We start from the raw sequence: 19056 nt of genomic DNA on the forward strand, positions 1-19056 counted from the left end.
AAGCATGCTGGCAGACCTTTCAGGCAGCAGCCAAACACCCTCAAACTTCCTATTATTTATTTATATTACACTGATATTGCCCACACGAACTTCCAGAGCAAATTCAATAGGCAGCTATAGTTGTCCCTTGATTCTTCAGCCCTGGTTGCTATGGCATCCAGATTATGAAAATATCTGCCAGCTCCAGGTGGCAGAGCACACAGATGGGTGAAACCCAAGCAGTAATTTAGGTAGCCATGAGGTGGTGTCTTGTGACCAGTGGGTATTGTCCATTGTTTTTGCAAGAAGGGGCAAGAAGTTGTGAACATCACTGCAAAACATGGGCTTTATTTAGCTACAGTGAAAGAAATAGCCTGTACCAGCAGCCTACATAGGTACTAAGAGGTTCTGGTAGTGAGCTATGAAATAATGTAATGAACTGTTCAAATGAAATAGAAAATCAGAGATTAGAGGGGACTAGCTGGTATCATGTCTAGTCAGTGGCATCCTGCTTTGTGATTCATTCCACTCAGCTCAGTGGGATTGCAATAGTTGTTGAATAAGGCAGCAGAACTGAGCTTTCAGGTAAAAGACACATACAATGAGAATTGTAAGACCTATGGAAAAAAATTCCTTTCTTATTTATAGTCTTTGTACTCAGAATTTGTCCCTTGAAATCTGTATAATATAATACAAATAGGATCTACAACTCCAAATTTTTTTTAGTCTAACCTATGTTCAGGTAGAGTTTTTTCTCCCATCGAGTTGTTACTGTTTTAATAGCGAGAATAAATTTTCATTGAAAGCAGTTCTTTTCCCAACATTTCTTTGTTCCCAGTAAAAAAAAAGAGCAAGAACAAAGACTACCAAACAAAATACAACTTGTCTAAAATCTCATAAAAGCTCTTACATAAGAATCTATCAAGCCTGGGAAAATATGTGTTCTTTTGTAAAAACATATTTTTCCTTGAAGTCACTGCTAGATTGCAAAAGTTCACAGAACATATTGGTATGTGTATGTGTTTATGTAAGACAGATCTCTGTATTTCACTTTCTGATGTCAGTGTTGCCTTGGTAACTGTATTTTATTGATTAGTAGAATCTATGTAATTTGTTTCAGAGCTGCATCATCTTACAAGTTCATTTTTCTTTGTGAGAAGTGGTTTCATTTTCTTATTCTCTGAGTAAAATTATTTTCCTGATACAAGAAATAACAGTCTTTTGATCCTTTTGGGGGTGTTTCTGTGGCTGTACACAATATCCAACAATGTGTGACAAACGCATGCTGACAAAGTCATTAAATACTTTATCTACTGATACATGCATTTCTTATTCAAGTTATTTTGCTGTATATGTTAACTTAGTATCTTATGTGTAACTTCACTGGTACCCAACTGGAGATTCTGTCCATGCAGTTCCAGTTATTATATACCTTCATGGTGCTTTTCCTCCAGAGATGTGAAATTCCAGATACTAAGTACTTCTTGGGATATCTTTGAACTAAATATTATCATAAAATTTATTTTACATTTAGATAAGCTGCAATGTGAAAAACTTCCCTCAAATAAGAGTAAGTAGTACTGAGAATAGCTCCTGAAACTCAACGCTTTTGTTCTACCCATTGTGGGTTTACCAGAGCTATGGGTTAGTTGCTAAAAGAAGACGATATCGTTTAGGAAACCAATTGTCCTGTTGCCAGTCCTTTATCTCTGAGTTCTGGTCAGGTTTATGGGAAGTTATGGTCCTGACCTGAAGACCTTTCATTTTCACACAAACTAAGCAGGAGAGAGGATGGACGGTATAGGCAAGCGTGGTGGGGTGACCTTGGCTGGACACCAGGTGCCCACCCAGACACTTCCTTTCCCAGCCAGATAGGGGAGAAAATAAGATGGAAAACAACTTGTGGGGATAAGGCAGTTTATTAAAGCAGAAGCAAAGCAAAAGCTTGAGTGTGTGAAAGCAAAAGATAACACAGTTTATTCTCAACTTCCCATCAGCAGCAATGGTCGGCCACTTCCAAGGAGCAGGGCTTCAGCACATGTAATGGTTCCTCAGCAGGCAGCCATTGGAGACAATGAATGCCTGCCTTCCTGCTCCTTGCCTTAGCTTTTATATCTGAGCTAACAGCATATGGTATGGAATATCCCCTTGGTCAGCTGGCCTACTTGGGACCACTCCCAGGATCTTGCCCTCAATTGAGGAAGGAATGTTACAGATGCTGTGCTCAGCAGCAGCCAAAACACCACTGTGTTATCAACACCCTTCTAGCTGCCAATGCAAAGCACAGCACTGTGAGAGCTATATGGGGAAATGAGCACCATCTCAACCAGACCCAATACAGCGGGATACAGTGTCTCAGTTCAGATGGTGCCATTGCCTGATTATGTACTGGAGAGATCCACATAGTTAAGTTGACCAAATATCCCACTGCTTTGGTTTTGTCCTTTCCCCCTGTGTTTGTTTCATGGTTTATGAGTAATCACAGGAGCCAAGAGCAGTCCGGGTGTGCAGCTTCCCGGATGAAATCAGTCAGAGCAGCAACAAGAAAAAAACAGAGAGGCCAAGGAGAAGGAGGAGAAGTACAAATAATGGATGGGAAAGTAATGAAGTTCAGACAGATGTTGATGTAAAAACTGTCTTTTTTTAATATAGGACAGAAAGCATAGCCATCCCTACAGTCCTAATATTAACAATTTACGAATTATAGCAGTGATTGTATTTATATGTCATACAGAGTGTAAATGATGGGAATGGGTTGTCAATACACATAGGAAAACAAGTCTGAAAATCTCTAGCACTTTCTTTAAATATAGTAGTTTCTGACAATTAAATATCCCATTGGTTGTTATCTAAATATTTATCTTCAGCGAAATTACTAGAAGTCCACAGTCAGAGAAAACCCGCACTCTTCTGTTCTCTGTCTTAAAGATTAAATTATGTTTTACCTTTGAAAAAATGCTTAGTTCCTGGGTTTATCCTGTTTTATTTTAGTGGATAATTTTGGAAAATAGACAGAGAAAAGAGTCTGCCGTTGATGGCAAGCAGGGACAAAGGCACTGTTACTAGATTGTGGTTTTGAAGGCTGTTTACTGTGCTAAGTCAGAGACTGTAATGTGAAATAATGCTTTTAATCTTTTGGATTAAGTCGTTCAGCAACAGACCTCCCTAGCAACCAGGCTCCACCTAACACAGGGCCTCATTTTCTTGCAGGGATCCTGCAATCGTACATGGATTTTCTGGGCCAGTCTTTGGCAGCAACAACACTCATTTATTCCAGATGAAAGTCAGACCCACTATAATTAGCAATACCATGGTATTTGTCTGAAAAATCAGGAAACATTGGCATTTGCTAGAGAGGCCATATGTCTTGTGGAGAACCCAGTCCATTTAATTTAAGCTTTTAGGTACCCAGGGTTAAGCACATGGTCTAGTCAATTTGTCATAGCTGCTTAAATTCCTTATACAGTCTAAGAAGAGCAGCAGTTCTTACTGAAGATCTGAGGAGGGATCTATCCATCCATCCACCCACCCACCAGAGGATGATTCAGTCCACCTCATTCAAGTAAATACCTCTTTCACTGGGATTATAGAGGAACAATAGGAAACAAATGCTGGCAGCTCCATGCAGTTGGGTTTTACTCATTTGAAGATGGATGTGACTTATCTTCCTCTTGCATAATAACCCAAGAATTAGAGCACTCCCCCTAGAGAGAGGCAGTCCTGGCCTCTACTTCATCTGAGTGGGTTGAGCTCAAATCTCCTACATTTAACTCAGAGGACCTAAATTCATCCCCTCGTAGGATGACCATCCGTAAGTCTCCATGCTTTTGTTTCTTATCCTTTCCTTTTCTGCCTGTCTGTGAGGACTGTAAGCTCTGTAAGGCACCAGCTAGTTTGTCATTAAACATTTGAGCAGCACTGACTGTTATAAGGTTCTGATTTTGGCTGAGATTTGTAATGAAATATAAATAATAGTAACAGTTGTGCAAATTTCTCTCTTCACACCACAAAAAATGCTGAGTAAAAGCTTTTTTCTTATAAACACATTACTTATTTTTGGCTAGTATTGATAGAAGTTGGGCTTTGTACAGCCTTTCATTGTGACATGGTTTGTGAAACAGAGGATGGGTCTGCAGTGATGTTGGAATTGATGTGTATTTAGGGAATGGATGGTTGTTTGATGGTTTGATATGGGCATGATTATGTCCTTGTTTTTGGTTGTATCTTCAAGAGACATTCGTGCTGGAGCGTAGTAGATCTGTAGCACTTGGAAATATGATGCTCCAGGATCCTTTCTTGCAAATTACTCTTTTAGGAGATTTTTTGGACCCAGGCAAGTATGTAACTCAGGGCAGGGGTAGGCTGCAGACCTCCTACTCAGTGCCACATCCCTGCAGTATCTTTTTCTCTTGGAGTTTCTAAAGAAGAAAGCATGGGGAGGGACTGGGCTGAGTACAGTGTGAGGACATTAATACTATGAGGGTATTATGCTGTGAGGACATTTATGTGGTCACTCCTGCGACACTGGCGAAGAATGCAGCAGTGATGTTTTCCTTGCATGAGTCATTCTGGAGCTGCCAAAAGTTGGAACAGCCCATTGCCCAGTGATGAGTAGTGGTTGACCTTTATTTCCATCTTAGAGATTACTCTAAAATTGAACTAAATTAATTGCTTTCTGAGCACTGTCATCAATGCAACCTAGTTTCCTACAGATTTGGATTCCTTTCCCCCACCTCACTGAAACCAAGTCCTTACTTCCCCTCTGCCATGTCACTCTCCGGCTCTCTCTCCCATCCCTTAAATATTTGTAAGGGAAGCGGTACATAGAGTAATGCTGATGCAGACTGCTGTGTACTCTTTAGCCAACTGTCTGCTGCTTCTCAGCATGGATAGTGGGTCACCCCACAGATACCTTTCCCTTACTGGAATGCTAATTGGTATACTTTACTCAACACCAGATTTTCTAAAATGTAGTATCTTTGAGATCTGGCTCCTCCTGTCATATTTGACTGAAACTGGCCAACAGATTCTGGCACAATATTGGGGTGCACGAGGGTGCCCCAGAGAGACAAATGGTATGAATATTTCTTTAGTAAGCAAAAGTACAAATATACTGTAATGCACACATAAATTAAAAGCATTATGAGGAAATCAGTAGGCAAAGCTCTGGGAGTTGTGTTGTAGAGGCAGACATAAAAGGAATACATTTTTAGGCTTGCTGTGAAATTTTTTAAATTACTATAGTAAAAAATTGTTGAGCAACTCATCATCATAAGGAAAATACAGGACTCACCCTACCAGTTCATCCCTAATGTATTCCAGCCCAGCAATGGATAGCCAGTGAGGAATTTGTTCTGAGCTTGTCAAGCATAGTAAACAACTATACAGTTCATGGATGGCTAATATTATATCAGTGCATTGCACCTATGAAGTAACAGTTGTTACTCCTATTTTGCCACCTTTAAAAGTACAGTTAATTGCATGTACCTTTTTATTAAATAACATTTAAAAGATAAATAAAGTAAGGTTTGGCAGTCTGGAATCTGCTTTTTAGAAAAAGATTCTAACAATGGTTAGGATGTAGGATTTTAAGAGGAATATAAGGTTAGAAACTAAAATTGTTTCTAAGTATACCCAGTTGGGTTTTTTATTAAAGTAATTTGTCCCTAACTAGAAGTCCCTATGACTATTGTGAAAGGATGCACCTCTGTTGTGCACAACAAGCTATATAGATCACAGCTTGGAGTCAAGGTTCATGTGCAGTACTGTGTATTGTTATTGCTTGGTGGCCATTGCAGGTATTTCCAGTAGAAAATTACTTGAGGAAGTGTCTGGCAGATTGCATGTAAATATCCTACACATTTTTTATAATTATGGATGAAACAATTCTTTAATAAATATTAAATAAATAAAGGTAAAACCCCACAGTAATGCTGTATATTGTATTTCAGTTAAGGATAATCTTCCATCTTAACATTCCTGAGGTTTCATTTTTTATGCTGTCCTTTCTCATTTTTTCATCTCCTGAAAGCAATATTTACTGTGGGGGTGTGGTATCATCATGGTAAAAATGAGCTGGTGCTGTTGGTCTCACAAGCAGCTCCCTTAATGTACAGCTCTTAAAGGCTGCTTTGGAAGGGTTTTTTCACTTCCCACAGATGCTAATGCTCTGATGTGTTCCAAAATGACAGAGGAGAGCATTTTGCCCTTTTCATTTCAAGGCGACATAAAGTCTTGGAGACTTCTGAGGCCAGTTGCCATATGTTATTAAAAATTAATGAAGCACAGCAATTGTACCTGATCCCCCTGACAGACGCTCAAGCGACAGCTTTTCCTAGGGCTACTCTTCTAAATGGTTCTTTTTACATCTGTATTTTCCTCCTCTCTGACCATGACGACATCTTCCTTGTCATTAAAACTGGAAAACAATAGTAGAGGACATTTGGGGATTTTCTCATGCAATTCCATGCAAAATCTAGTTGGATTCTGTTCACTGCACATAGGATGAGCTACTGAGACAGCCCATAAACTGAAGCATAAAACTGAGTCAGCAGATATTAAGTGAGGAAGCAGATCTGCCTCTGTTTAGTGGTACAAGAGTTGCCTTTGGTAATGCTCACACTCAAATGTGTGCAAGTTGAAATATTTTCAAAAAAAATTTGGTTTTTTGGGATAGACCTAGACTGCATTGCTTCAAAGCCGATCTGCATTGGAAGAGAGACTAAATATCATCTTTTCTGTGTGCTATTACCTCTTATAATATTCTAAAGGAAAGGAAATAAAAAAGAGCAGGCATTGAGGGGGTGTGCAATCTCTGCAATGCTGCTTTAGGAGGTCATCAGCAAGTGTTAGTGCTCAGGCTCTGAGATTGAAGAAAATAATTTTACAACAAGGTAATACTAATTAATGCTTTTTTTCTACTTTACGTGTGATGAACATTGCAGAGACACCAGCTAAATGTAGAGACTTGGTTATACATAGATTTTGTTCTTCAAAGCCTGTCGATCTTTTTGAACAGTTATAAATAAATAAGTATATATCTGACTGAACATTTTTCTTCCCAGTAGCAGAGAAGAACAATCATCATTATCTGTGATGTGTTCACAAGGCGTTGTATACAAAAGTTTTTAGGACTAAATTCTGATATTTTTACTCATACTAAATAGGAGTGTACTCTTTAGGTTATTTATTAGTAGTGAAAGTGTCTAGTGTTTCATGTAAATGTTCATATTTTGTGAAATACTGTTTTGGAGAGGTACTTATCACAAAGATTATAATTGAGGGATTTTCTTTACTTGAAAAAACACACTCTTGGCTGGTCAGACACTTTTTGTTCATTGTGCCCTATACAGGATAACCATGGGCTGTTTAGAAGATCTGTATTTGCCTGGCACAAATATTGCTCTCTTGAGCATAGACTTTCATGATCCATCACATTCTCATGACCTAAGTATGCACAGTTACTCACAGTCACTGCAGTTACATAGTTCCCCCCAACAGGAATGTTATTTGAGGAATTGGCAATTCCCTCTTCCGTGCTTCACCCAAATGTATTCTTAGCTTTTCATTCACTGGTATTTTTGCTTTCCTGGAATCCACTCTTCTGCCCTCTGAAACTCATAGTTCTGCAGACTTCTAATCCAAATAAATCTGTGATACTTTGGAGTGATCTGCTCTTTCGTATTCAGAAGAAGTGAGGGTTAACTAATCTGGGCACTGCAGCTGAGGTTACCATCCAGCACCCCTTACACACCATGGAAAACTGCATTGCATGAAATAGCACCATTTCTTTAGGCAGGGATGTAAATAATGCTGAGATGCCAGCATGGCAGGAGTATTTCCTGTTTGCAGGAAAAGGAAAGAAGTTTACTGAGTTTCTGCTGAATAGCTACAGGTATGGCAATCCAGAGGTTGGGGGCTGAAAATGTAAGGGCTGAAAATGTTAAGCACTGCATTCCAGCCTCACACTGCTCGAGTTAATGTCTCTACCTGAGAACAGAGCTGAAACTGTATCATCAAAACATCTACTTCAGCAAAGAGTTGTAAATTTGTCACCTAGCTGGTTTGAGACCAAAGCAACCTGTTTAGTCAGGTGTATCTCAGAAGTTGTCCTGAATCCAGGATTCCTCTAAAGAAGAGTAAATATTAGTCCTGCAGGTTTTGCAGAAAGTGGATTAGATGAACTTTCACTCTCCACTTATGCCTTATTTTCAATGGTTTATTTCAACTTTGAAGATTAAGTTCTTTTAAGATAAAAATGAGAATGGTCATTCTTGGGAGGAGAAAAAGCCCAGTCAATTTATTTAATTTTTTTTTAACTGGTCATTTTACAGGATGTAGCTACATTTATTATCAGTCTCAGTACATGAGTCAGATGGTGGTATTATGAAGTTATTCCTTACTCTGCATAAGATCCACTGAAGAAAATGTGACTGTTTTCACAGGCAGTGGAGCTCAACATTTTCCTAAAAGCAGTGACAGAGCACATGGAGGAATGAAATTTCACAGAGACTCACTGAAGTATACTGAGCATTAGGGGGATAGGCAACAAAGACAATCAAAAACACAGCTGGAGAGGCAGGAAAAAAAGGTATACTTGTGAAAATAAGAGGGAAAAGGAGCCCAGCAATAAGAAATTTTCTATTTTGTTGAAAATAGATAAAGGATGTGTGGTTCGTTTTCAAATTTGCATCTTATGTAAATAGTACAATGCATGCCTTATGGCACAATCCAACAAAGCAAGGAAGGGAATAAATGTGAGACATGTTTAGGTGCAGTGAGTTCCATGACAAAAATATATTGAAAATCTTGATCGGGAAAAGAACCTTATTCAAGATGGCATGTAACTGCACATTGGACCCCTTACAGCAGGAGATTAAATTCATCTTTTCTTCCGAAGAAAATGACTTTACATGTATTGCTTAATTGCAATCTAGGTTACGGGGATCTACTGCTGTAATAATATAGCACTAGTGGAATTTTCCAAGTCCAAAAATAATTTAGCGTCCAAATACGTATTTTAATCTGATTTATAGCTTCACAGCCATGTCTAAGCCAGCACTGCCAAATAAAATTTTCTTTACTGTGACATGTATGCAGTTCTTTTTTGGGTATTTGGAATGGTGTCTAACATATAAATTAAGCAAGAGTTTCCTTCTACAAATATTCAGCTATATTTTTATTTTTAAAATGCAGCTTCACTTTTTACATTTTAGAAGTGTAATTTCATTTCTTACAGTATCAGTGCCCAAACATATTTATGATATGCTTAACAAAATCAAGGACGCAAATACATGTAAAAAACATATGGTCATATCCTACAAGGGTGGTTTTTTTCTTAGTATCATTATAAAAGTACTTTTCTGTATTCCAGTAATTTACCGGTTTCATTCAATGAGTATCTCTCAGGAAACCAATCAGACAAAAATATATCAGTGAATTTGCCCTCCAGCTCCCCACAGATGAGTGTATTCCTGACACCTATATAGAAACATGTGATTGAAATAACATTTGCATAAATTCCATTTAGTGAAAGATGCATTAGCTGATGCTGGTGAATGTGAGGACACTTAATGAAACAGTAAATATCAATGCATGTCTAAGCATTGATCACTTAATGCAGACATTGTCAGAAGAATTAAATAGATCATGATGTTCTTTTGTTCTTTCTCTTTATTTAGTATAATGTACTGTTGCTTTCTAAATCGCCTCAGGGTCTTTAATAAAGAAAGATTTCTCCTCTTAATTTGGACAGCTGCATAATTGGGATGCTAAATCATCCTCAGGGATGTAATCAAAATGATCCTACTATGTAACAATCTTCTAGTTTTCCTACTTTGTTTAGAGCAGAAGGAACAGATTTAAGCAGTTGCAATCTGTTGCATTGCCTTAAAACTCAAGCATTGATCATTATAATATAATAGAAAACCAAAGACCTCCAGGTCCCTTGTAAATAAACCTAATTCAAAATTCAAAGTAACCGTTGTGGTAGATATGGTTATAATGTAGGAAAATCTGATCCACAGAGATAATTTAACAGAATTACAGGATTTGATTTGCCTGATTCTCATCGCAAACTAGCATCAGAACCTGGAAAAAAAGAAAAGGTCACTAAGTCTGACACCCAGTCATGACTTTAGCTACACAAAACACACCAAACAAATAACTATCTGACTCTAGACCCTACTTATAAAAAGTCACAGGATTCATGCACCAACACTTTCCATACTTAATGGGAAGGTGATAGCAATGACTGTGAAGCTGAGGCTTTGTTCACTGGGTGCCCCATGCAGAGGTGGAGTCCAAGAAGAAAACCCCAGACAGGGATCTCACCACCTACTACCCTTCCCTGCCTGCTGGTCAATCAATTGGCCTTAAGCCCACAGGCACCAGTGGATATATTTGTTCTGGTTCCAGGTGTTTCTCCTTGAAGGCAGTGAGGTGTAGTGAGACTTTTATTCTAGGAAACTCTCAGAAAAGGGTAGTGATCCTACCACATGTACAGTTTCAGCCTTCAATCAAATGCCATGGTCACCAGTGTACACATCAGTTGAATCAGATTTCCTTGGTTTATTCTAAAAAGAGACAGCAGTAGGGCAGGACTCCAACATAAAAATGTATACTAAGCAGGAGGGACTTCAGCTAATGTTATCCCTTGGAGTTAATGCCAGACTGCTAATTTAAGTGCTCAATGCATAATAAAGTTCCTGTAGTAACACTCTGCAAAAGTGCAGCTCTGCTTAGAAATGTTGCAGTGACATGAAAGTTCAGGTAAGCCAAGTGGCTTGCGGACGCTGCAGCATTCTCCTGGAAATGACCTGCCCGTGCTCACTGAGAGTATTTCTTCTGCAAACAGGCTATATGCTAATTTCTCGATACACCCTCAATTTCCACTGTATAATAGCACTAATGACCTTGACAGAAAGCATTTTCTAGGGAATAATAACCATTTGAGATTTAATGACCTGAGGCTGTGCCTCAGGCCATCAACTCCTTCAAGCTGCTCATTAAATCCTTTGGGTACACAGTCTGCTTCAGTCACTCCTGCTTAAGCATTTGCTCACTGTCACCTAATAATAATATTCTCCCTGAGGTATTTCCTCTTCAGAGGCCCTGATGTTGGAAATGTGTTTGTCCTTTAGTCTTTTGGGAAAAGAAATCATCATTAACTTTTTAGGTGACTGTGTGTTACAAGTCAAAGCATTTACTCAGGCTGTCACTGAGCTTTTGGGGTGAGGAACTCAGTAAAAGTGAGACAGTTAAACTCATGAATTACACCTTGAAATATAAACTCTTTGTTCTAATTGCTTGCAATCTCATAATCTAAATCAAGAACCAGTAGCGTGCCCCATCCTAACCCTGATGGTTCATTGAGAGAGTTGATTTTGGACAGGCTACCACTTCCTAGCAAAGAGTGGCTTCATACTAGCTCTAAAAGACACCCAAAATTCAGAGCTGTGCAGAAGGAACAATACAACAGAGAGCACAGATGCCTGTTGGAGGAGGAATGCTAGGCTGATTTCTTACCAATGAAGTCATAAGTCAAAGATGATGGTATTGTCCTATGTTGTGGTACATACTTGTGAAGGGTGAACTTGTTTTTCTGTTGAGGATTTTTCATTTAAGGGAACATTCTTCCCACATTCAGATGGCACCAAATACAATTGGATCTTAGTTAAATCTGCTACTGTGGTGTTACATCGTGTTCCCTGTTTATTTGTGTAAGAGTGCAGCACAGCATGCCAAGTAGGCATGTCACAAACAAATTGCTATTACAAGTTTCTTTCCAGAGTTTCTAAACTGAGAGAGAAGAAAATCTTGGGGAAGAAGGCAATCAACAACAGTTCTAGGAAACTGGTACAGCAAGCATGGTGCTGAGTGATGTGTCTACAAATCAGTTATATGGTCTTCACATCAATTACAAGAGTCCTCTGGTGAGGCCCTTCCAGGATGGTTGTCTCTGTTGTGCCCTGAGCAATCCATTCGCTTTTTATGTCTAAGGAGAGCTAGGAACAGGGTTCTTAAGGAGCTGGAAAGTGGAGATGCCTACTCATCTGTCTGGGAAGACCTGACCTCAGCCTGACTTTAACTTAAAACCAACTCTGTACTTTGAGGTAGCATCTTTGCCCAGAGGCAGCACGCATCTTTAGGAAAAAAAATCTGGCAAATTCTAAAACTTGGAAGTACTGTTTCTAAGTTTGAGATACTTTATCTTATAAAACACTTAAGAAAACCTGAATACCAAGAATGTATAGTATCAGCTGCTGTAGGAGGGAATTTTGATAAGTGTAACTTAATTCTGATGAGGTATACATGTATCCTATGGCAAGCAGCAGGTGAATTGATGAATAAGGCACTGTGGTGATTAGGGGGTGAACAACATGAGTACTTACTTCATTGTTTATGTTTCAGATTAGTGGATTTTGAGGTCAGGTAACTAATTCAGTGACATGCTTTGTGTGGGAAATACATGCTTTTTGTGGTAAATACTGAGCACCTACATAGGAATGTTCCTATATAAATCTCAAATCCCTTTGCAAACATGGATACAGGTCATTATGCCATCACTGCAAATGGAGAATATGAGGTACAAAAAAAGTGAAATTAGGGACCTTAAGTCACACAGTACAGTAACAGGAGATGCCCCAAAGAAGAATCTCACTGGAAATGTCTCTAGCTTTATATACCTGCTCTTCCCAAATTCTCTGTATAGTCCATAGAGAAGAATGAGCACTTTCTGTGCACAAGCTGTTTTACCTCTTTCAGACATTAACTTTTCATAAGATAAATATTTTAATGGAAGTATCTCTTTCTATCCCTAACTTTCAGTAGCACCTAGGATTAATAGTTCCAATGCAGTTGCAAATAGGTGAGATGATTACCATCCTTTATGCAAATAAATATTCTGCATGGATGAGAGAACGGCTGCTATGAAGTCAGGTCAGCTAGATTATTAAGCACATGTTTAGTGCTAAGCTCTGGTATGTTCTATTGAAGCCTGGTTTGTAAAACCAGCCCTCTGCTAAGACCTTTACTGTTGTGTGGAACAAGCGGGTGTGCTGATGACCCAGCCTTAGCTCTGATTCCCTTGGCTGTTGTTGGTTTGAGACAAGCATGCAGCATCATTCCTATGTAGATTTTAGGTGTAGGAATACAGTTCTGGTTGGAATTTCCTTTCTAGAGTCTACTGAGAATTCAAATGAGAGACAGATGAGTTTTTTCCTGTTAATTTAGAAGAAAAATGCAAAACATCATGAGAAACTTTAAAACTCCAACACTCCCTGAAAGTTCTCACCACAACATTTTCCTGAAAAAGTTCTTTCCAGGGGGATTCAAGCTTGCAGGTGATTAGCGTTCATTATGTTTTTTCTACCCCTGATGAGGAAAGGCCAGATCAGTAAACAATGCATGAAAGAAATGCTTTGAAATACATTCAACAAATAATAGCTTTGTAGTCTCAGTTTTGAGGCTACTTTTAGCAGCCTCAAATTGGCTTTGACTTGGAGTTACAGAAAGATTAACAAAAGCCCCAGCTCTGTTCCCAAAATCAGTCAACCAATGTAGCATCCTAGTTATAATTTTCACCTTCTGGCAGTGTTGGCCTCCCTGCACATCCTCCAGAGCAGGTAAAGCAGTGGTGTCCAAGCTGATTTGTTTGGATTATTGTTTGTCCTTAAAGATGAAGCTGTACTAGAAAATACGGAACTGTAATTTTCAGTATACCAGTGTGACTCCTTAGTAGTAAGTAAGCTTTCAGAGCATAATGCAGTGGCCACAGAATACTGTGAGCCCTGGGCTTCTAACTACGATTACAGTGTAAGAAAACACTGCAAAATATAGCCCATCTCCTAAATCAAAATACCTTTTTTGTGTCTTTACTTTTAACTAGCAGTTTCAAGGCAACACGTGAGCTCTAAGGTGGTTATTTAAAATCTTTAACTGCCATTTTGCTGAGGTTTCATTGTCAGATTTAGGCTTCTCCTTTCAAAAACTGAGCCAGGCATCTTTTATGGTGAAATCTATAGGAGACACCATCTTTTGTAGGCAACTGCCTGCTTTCTGCTTCTGTTTCTGTCTGGAGAATAACTTATCTCATCATACTTCTGGCATATCTGAGGCTAGACCCTGCCAAAATCTGAAAGTGAAATAAACCATCAAAAAATGTCAGATTCTTAAAAGTGCAGACCAAGGTCAAGTCTAGAAAAAAAATATACTTGGAAAATAAAGTACTTTGCCATTTCCTTCAAAGCATACACAACCAATTTTCAATCTTTGTGTTTATCTGCATATCCCATTACTGTAGCTCCAGACAGCCAAAAATGTCTCGTCCTCAGTGCATACTTTTGCTCTCCTGGCCTTGAGGGGACATAAAACCAGAGCAACCCCTGGATCTGGCTCTTCATGGAGCACATCTGGAGAGGGGGAAGGGCCTCAAGATGATTTCAGAGGCAGCACACCAGCTGGCAGGAGCTTCCCACTGGAGCAGGTCCGAGTGGCCCTGTGCCCCTGCAGACAGCTCCCACCTTGCACTAGAGGTGACGTCCAGAGGAGGGAGGTGTCCTCACACACCCCTTCTGGGCAAGGGCAGCTGCTGTTGTGTAAAGACTTCTCAAAGACCAAATGGAAATTTGGTCAAAACAAGCTGAACCTCAGGCCCCAAGGTTTGGAACAGCAGCCATCTCTCATCTCTTCTTTAAACAGTGTATTTTAATGCTTTGTGGCATTACAGTGTGAGGCATGCTGCCTTCCATCTCCTTAATCCTCTGTAAATTTACTTCTAACAGCTACTGCCAAAATACAGTATGGCAGTCACACAGCACATGCTTCTTCAGTGGTGAGCACAAAGCAGCTTCTGTTCAGAGGGACTATGTTGCAAGCCCATGAGTGACACATTGTGACTGTTCAAGATTATGAAACATACTCTGAAACTGAGCAAGCCAAAAACACTTCATTTTTCAAAAATGGCCATATTACCTCTGTCATTCTGCTTGGCAAGTGTATGTATGCAGACCTTGTTGCATCCACGTAGCACACGTTGAACAGGCACCAAGTGTTAAAGCAGTGTTGTGCCAGCCACACTGCAGAGTTCAGAGCAAATATTTCAAGTATGTACTTCAACACTCTTCTCGTTTTTTATAAAAACCCCTGATCTTTATTTGTTTATTTTTACTTCACTAGCCTCTCTCTTAGACTGAACTGACCTTAAACTATAGTGTGGAATTACATTCATTGATCTCCTGATGAATGCTCTCTAATTGATCCAGAATCAGTTCATGGCTTAAGACAACTTCTAACTCCAAGTGGGAAATATATACTGGAAAGGCAAGTGTCTTGTGTTTGTCGATGGGCAGATGCTGCTGTAAAATAAGTAAGTTTAGAGATCAGCAAAGACCTGGACTAAATCCTTAGTAGCACCAAAAAAATCTCTCTAGTTTGACAGGCTAGCTATTTGTTGAAGTTGTGGAGGAAGGAAGACCTCATGCAAGCTAACTGTGTGGCCCTCATGGACTTTGAGCATATTTTGAGTGTAGTACACACTTTAACATGTGGAGTCTCACAATTTTGCTTCAAGGAGGGAAGAATAATTTTTCTCTTTTTCAAACTGAAGTGTAAGTGTTAAGTGATGTGTCTCATTTCCTACCAGAAGTTTAGCTGAGCAAAAGATTAGTCATTTACTTTCCAAATATCTAGCTGCTAGCACTGTCTAGAGACCAAACCATCTTTGCCCATAGTCAGGCACGTAATGAATCAGATGCGTGGGAATGTGCTCTCCAGCAGTCAGAGCAAAGGGACTCCGTCCATGAGATGGCAACTGAAACTGTCCAACTGACTTCCCATCAACTATTAAGAAATAGTTGAAATTCATCCAGCAAGTTAAAAAGTGACAGGATCTGTATTTCACTGACATTTGCAGAGCCAACCCTTCTGTATGCCCTCCTGTTATCCAGCAAGAGGCATTGACATGGAAGTATGAGGCTTGTGCTTCCTTCAGTAGCTTTGGTGTCTCTCCTTGTGTACCCCACAAATCCACTTTCTGGTACCAGCAGGGAACAAGCACTGGTAGGTCTCCAGCCTTCCTGTTGTCTTCTTTCAGGGTAATATAGGCCATGTAGCTGGAGGCCGGAGTCCAGCTTTATAGAGTGATAACTGCAAACATCTAACTTATCTGAGGTCTTTCATGCTATTTGATAAAAGAGCAATTTATGTCTTTCCTGCTTTTAGCTAAAAATAACAGTAAAAAAGTGTAGAGTGTTATTAGTCCTGGGTGGTGTGCTAATTAGTTCTTTGCTAACTCTACTCTATTGCTGGCAATGATTATTGTCAAGTAATTACAGAGTTCCTAAGAATCTGGCTTCCATTTGATCTGTGGTGTAAGAAGGATAAGGAAATGAGAAGTGTCAGTACTATGGATACCCAGTGTTACTTCTGCCATAGCAGAATTTTGTGTTATAGGAAACACTTATTTTGTACAACGGCTTTAATAGATGGAAACAGACCTAGGTGAGCTGCAGAATGGAAAACCAGTATTTTCACTACATTAAAAGTCTGTTCTCTACTTGAAGGAGCACATAAAACCCCCACAACCTTCTATTTAAAAATATATGGAAAGGAAACTAGAGGCTTCAGCCAAAAGGCTAAAAATAATAACTATACCAACATAGCAAAGAGTTCGATTTCTTCCTCCCTCCAGCATGAATGATTATATGTTTATGTACAGCTATCATGTAGGAATTACTTTAGCCTGTTTTCTGTTTGTTGCTCTGTAGCCATATGGACTGCAGCTTTCATTCTAAAGGGGAATAAACAAAACATTCTAATGAGTTGTGTGAAGAAAAATCATGGAATTCTGTTAGTTCACATATCCACAACATTTCAGTTCGTTGGTAAAATTGTTTGCTCTGTATCGTCCCTTCGAGTTTTCAAAAAACATTTAGATGTGTGTGTGCTGGAGTGCACAGAAAATGTCTGCAGCCACCCGGTAGTAGGAGGTAGGATTGGGTGAATCAAAAATCAAAGGTGCTTGAGAAGGGAAATGAGAGTTAAATACTTTGAACATCGTTTAAGATCTGCACCCTACCAGTTCATAAATTTAAATATCATTAAAATTCTGGCCTTTGAAATCACCACTTTGATACTGAAAGTTATCTATATCTATTCAGTAAATTAAATACAATTTCCATCATGTGATAGATAATGGAAACTGAACAGCTGTCCGAACAGTAGCTCCACTGCTCTGTAAAAAAGAACCTTTAGTTTGATTTTCCCCATTTAGTACTGTTTACATATTGGACAGAAGTGTTTGGAAGGCACTTGCATAAAAATGGGTGCTTTTGTGAAAACAGAGCAAGGAAAGATTTTTTTTTTTTTTTTTTGGTAAGTGAGTAATTGTTTCCTTTAATCTCTTTGTTTTTTCTCATGACTCTACAAAGATCAGCACACAGTCATGTAATTAGGGGCTCTGGACTAGATCATGCTAAAACACACATTAATGTGACTCCACTGTTTTTACAGCACTGCATAGTCAAAGCAAAATGTAAAATTTAGTTCACAATAACATCTTTACAGAAGTACATGCTATTTCTTCTGTCAGTTAAATAATTTTTAAAAGTAGTGGAACCATCAAACAATGGAGGTCATCTGGCCCAATCCCTACTCATGGCAGAGCCAGCTTATCACATCCCATCTGACACTGACATAGGATCGATCAATCCAACTCCAAAAAGGAAGATAGACTAAGTTCAGAATATCCAGTAAAAGAAAATAATAATTTGTGTTTATTAATAATTTACTGATTTCTCATTTCTTCATACAGTCATAAAAGACATCCTGGCAGCTCTCATTAATAATGTTCTTGTAGTAAACAGCAGCTGGATAAAAGCATTAAACAGATATGGGTGCTTGATCCTCTCAGAAATAATAATAATAAAATAGTAGCTATCCACAAATAATCTTAACCTTCATTTCATAACCGATTTTTCACTATGGTCTCGAGGCATGATGAAATGTTAATAATGTTGATATACTTCAATGATAATAATTGCAATATGTAACAATAATTACAATATGGTTGTGAATAAAAAATAAGACATCTGTAGGTACAGCTCTTACCTGTACTTTCAGGATAATGTCAGCCCTCCTGTTACTGGAATGTGTATAGATGACAGCTTCTTACAAATTGTGTAAATAAGTGACATTCTGCTGTTCAGGGTTCAATTTTTTTGGAAGAAATACATGGGACATCTTTCTCAATAGGCCCTTTCATGAAAAGAGCTAATAAGGAAACAGTGGGATCTAAAGACAGATCTGCTTGGAGTGTTGATCAGATGATAATGACAGATAATACTGATAATACCAGGTGGGAGCTCAGCACTTTGCATTGCATTCACTGTGCACAAGCCATGGATTTGGAACTCAGTCTTCAATACTTGAACTCTGCTACTGTATGTGCTGTATCTTATCAATGTTTCTTGCGCTACAAATTACTCATCTCACACAGAACTCCAGAAGAAAGTGTTTTAATCTTAATTTATGATAAACAAGAACTGAGAAGTCTTTTTATTAATACATCAAAGTGCTATCTCCAAGGAGAGTTACTTTCATATTAATGTTCAGTGTTTAATATAAATTCACAGCATGAAGACCACCTCAGATGGGTAGAGTTTCTCTGATGTATATCTGATTGCCCACATGTAATTTGAACATCTACAGAACATGAAGGGCATAATCAAAGAATAATTAATATGTTGATAAGGAGTTATGTTTTGTTCTACTTATCTGCATAATTCAGAGAGAAAGTTTATGATGACAGCATCTATCTTTTGGGGTATTGTTTACGTTTTCACTCAAATTATAACATGAAGCATTCTCCTGCATTCCATAGTGCCTTTCATCTGACGAGCTCCAATTACTGTTTGACCAATTAATTTCAGTACCGCACACATGCAAACCACATTGGGTATTATGGAAAATCTAAGCAAGGCATTGAAGTCTGAAATTTGACCTCCAGTTTAGGACACTGAGCTTGAAAACTCTGACTTCCAGAGACATTGAATCTCTTATGAGTACCCATGAGAATTG

At 38.7% G+C, this 19056-nt stretch overlaps 1 protein-coding gene across 6 annotated transcripts in view; it reads left to right on the forward strand.

Annotated features, from left to right (window-relative positions):
- STARD13 (StAR related lipid transfer domain containing 13) overlaps positions 1-19056 on the forward strand; it is a 294079-nt gene that overhangs the window by 225072 nt on the left and 49951 nt on the right. The window contains exon 1 of one of the 6 annotated variants that reach the window (XM_027651068.1): positions 15900-16038. The exons of 4 other annotated variants lie outside the window; for them this stretch is intronic. The gene's annotated coding sequence lies outside the window, so the exon portion shown is untranslated. Of the gene's footprint in view, positions 1-15899; positions 16039-19056 lie in introns of those variants that run through there. One more of the 6 variants, XM_027651057.1, reaches the window with a different exon arrangement.

This window comes from Corapipo altera, unplaced genomic scaffold (genome assembly GCF_003945725.1).
Source record: "Corapipo altera isolate COAL_440 unplaced genomic scaffold, ASM394572v1 0, whole genome shotgun sequence".
Lineage (NCBI taxonomy): Eukaryota > Metazoa > Chordata > Aves > Passeriformes > Pipridae > Corapipo > Corapipo altera.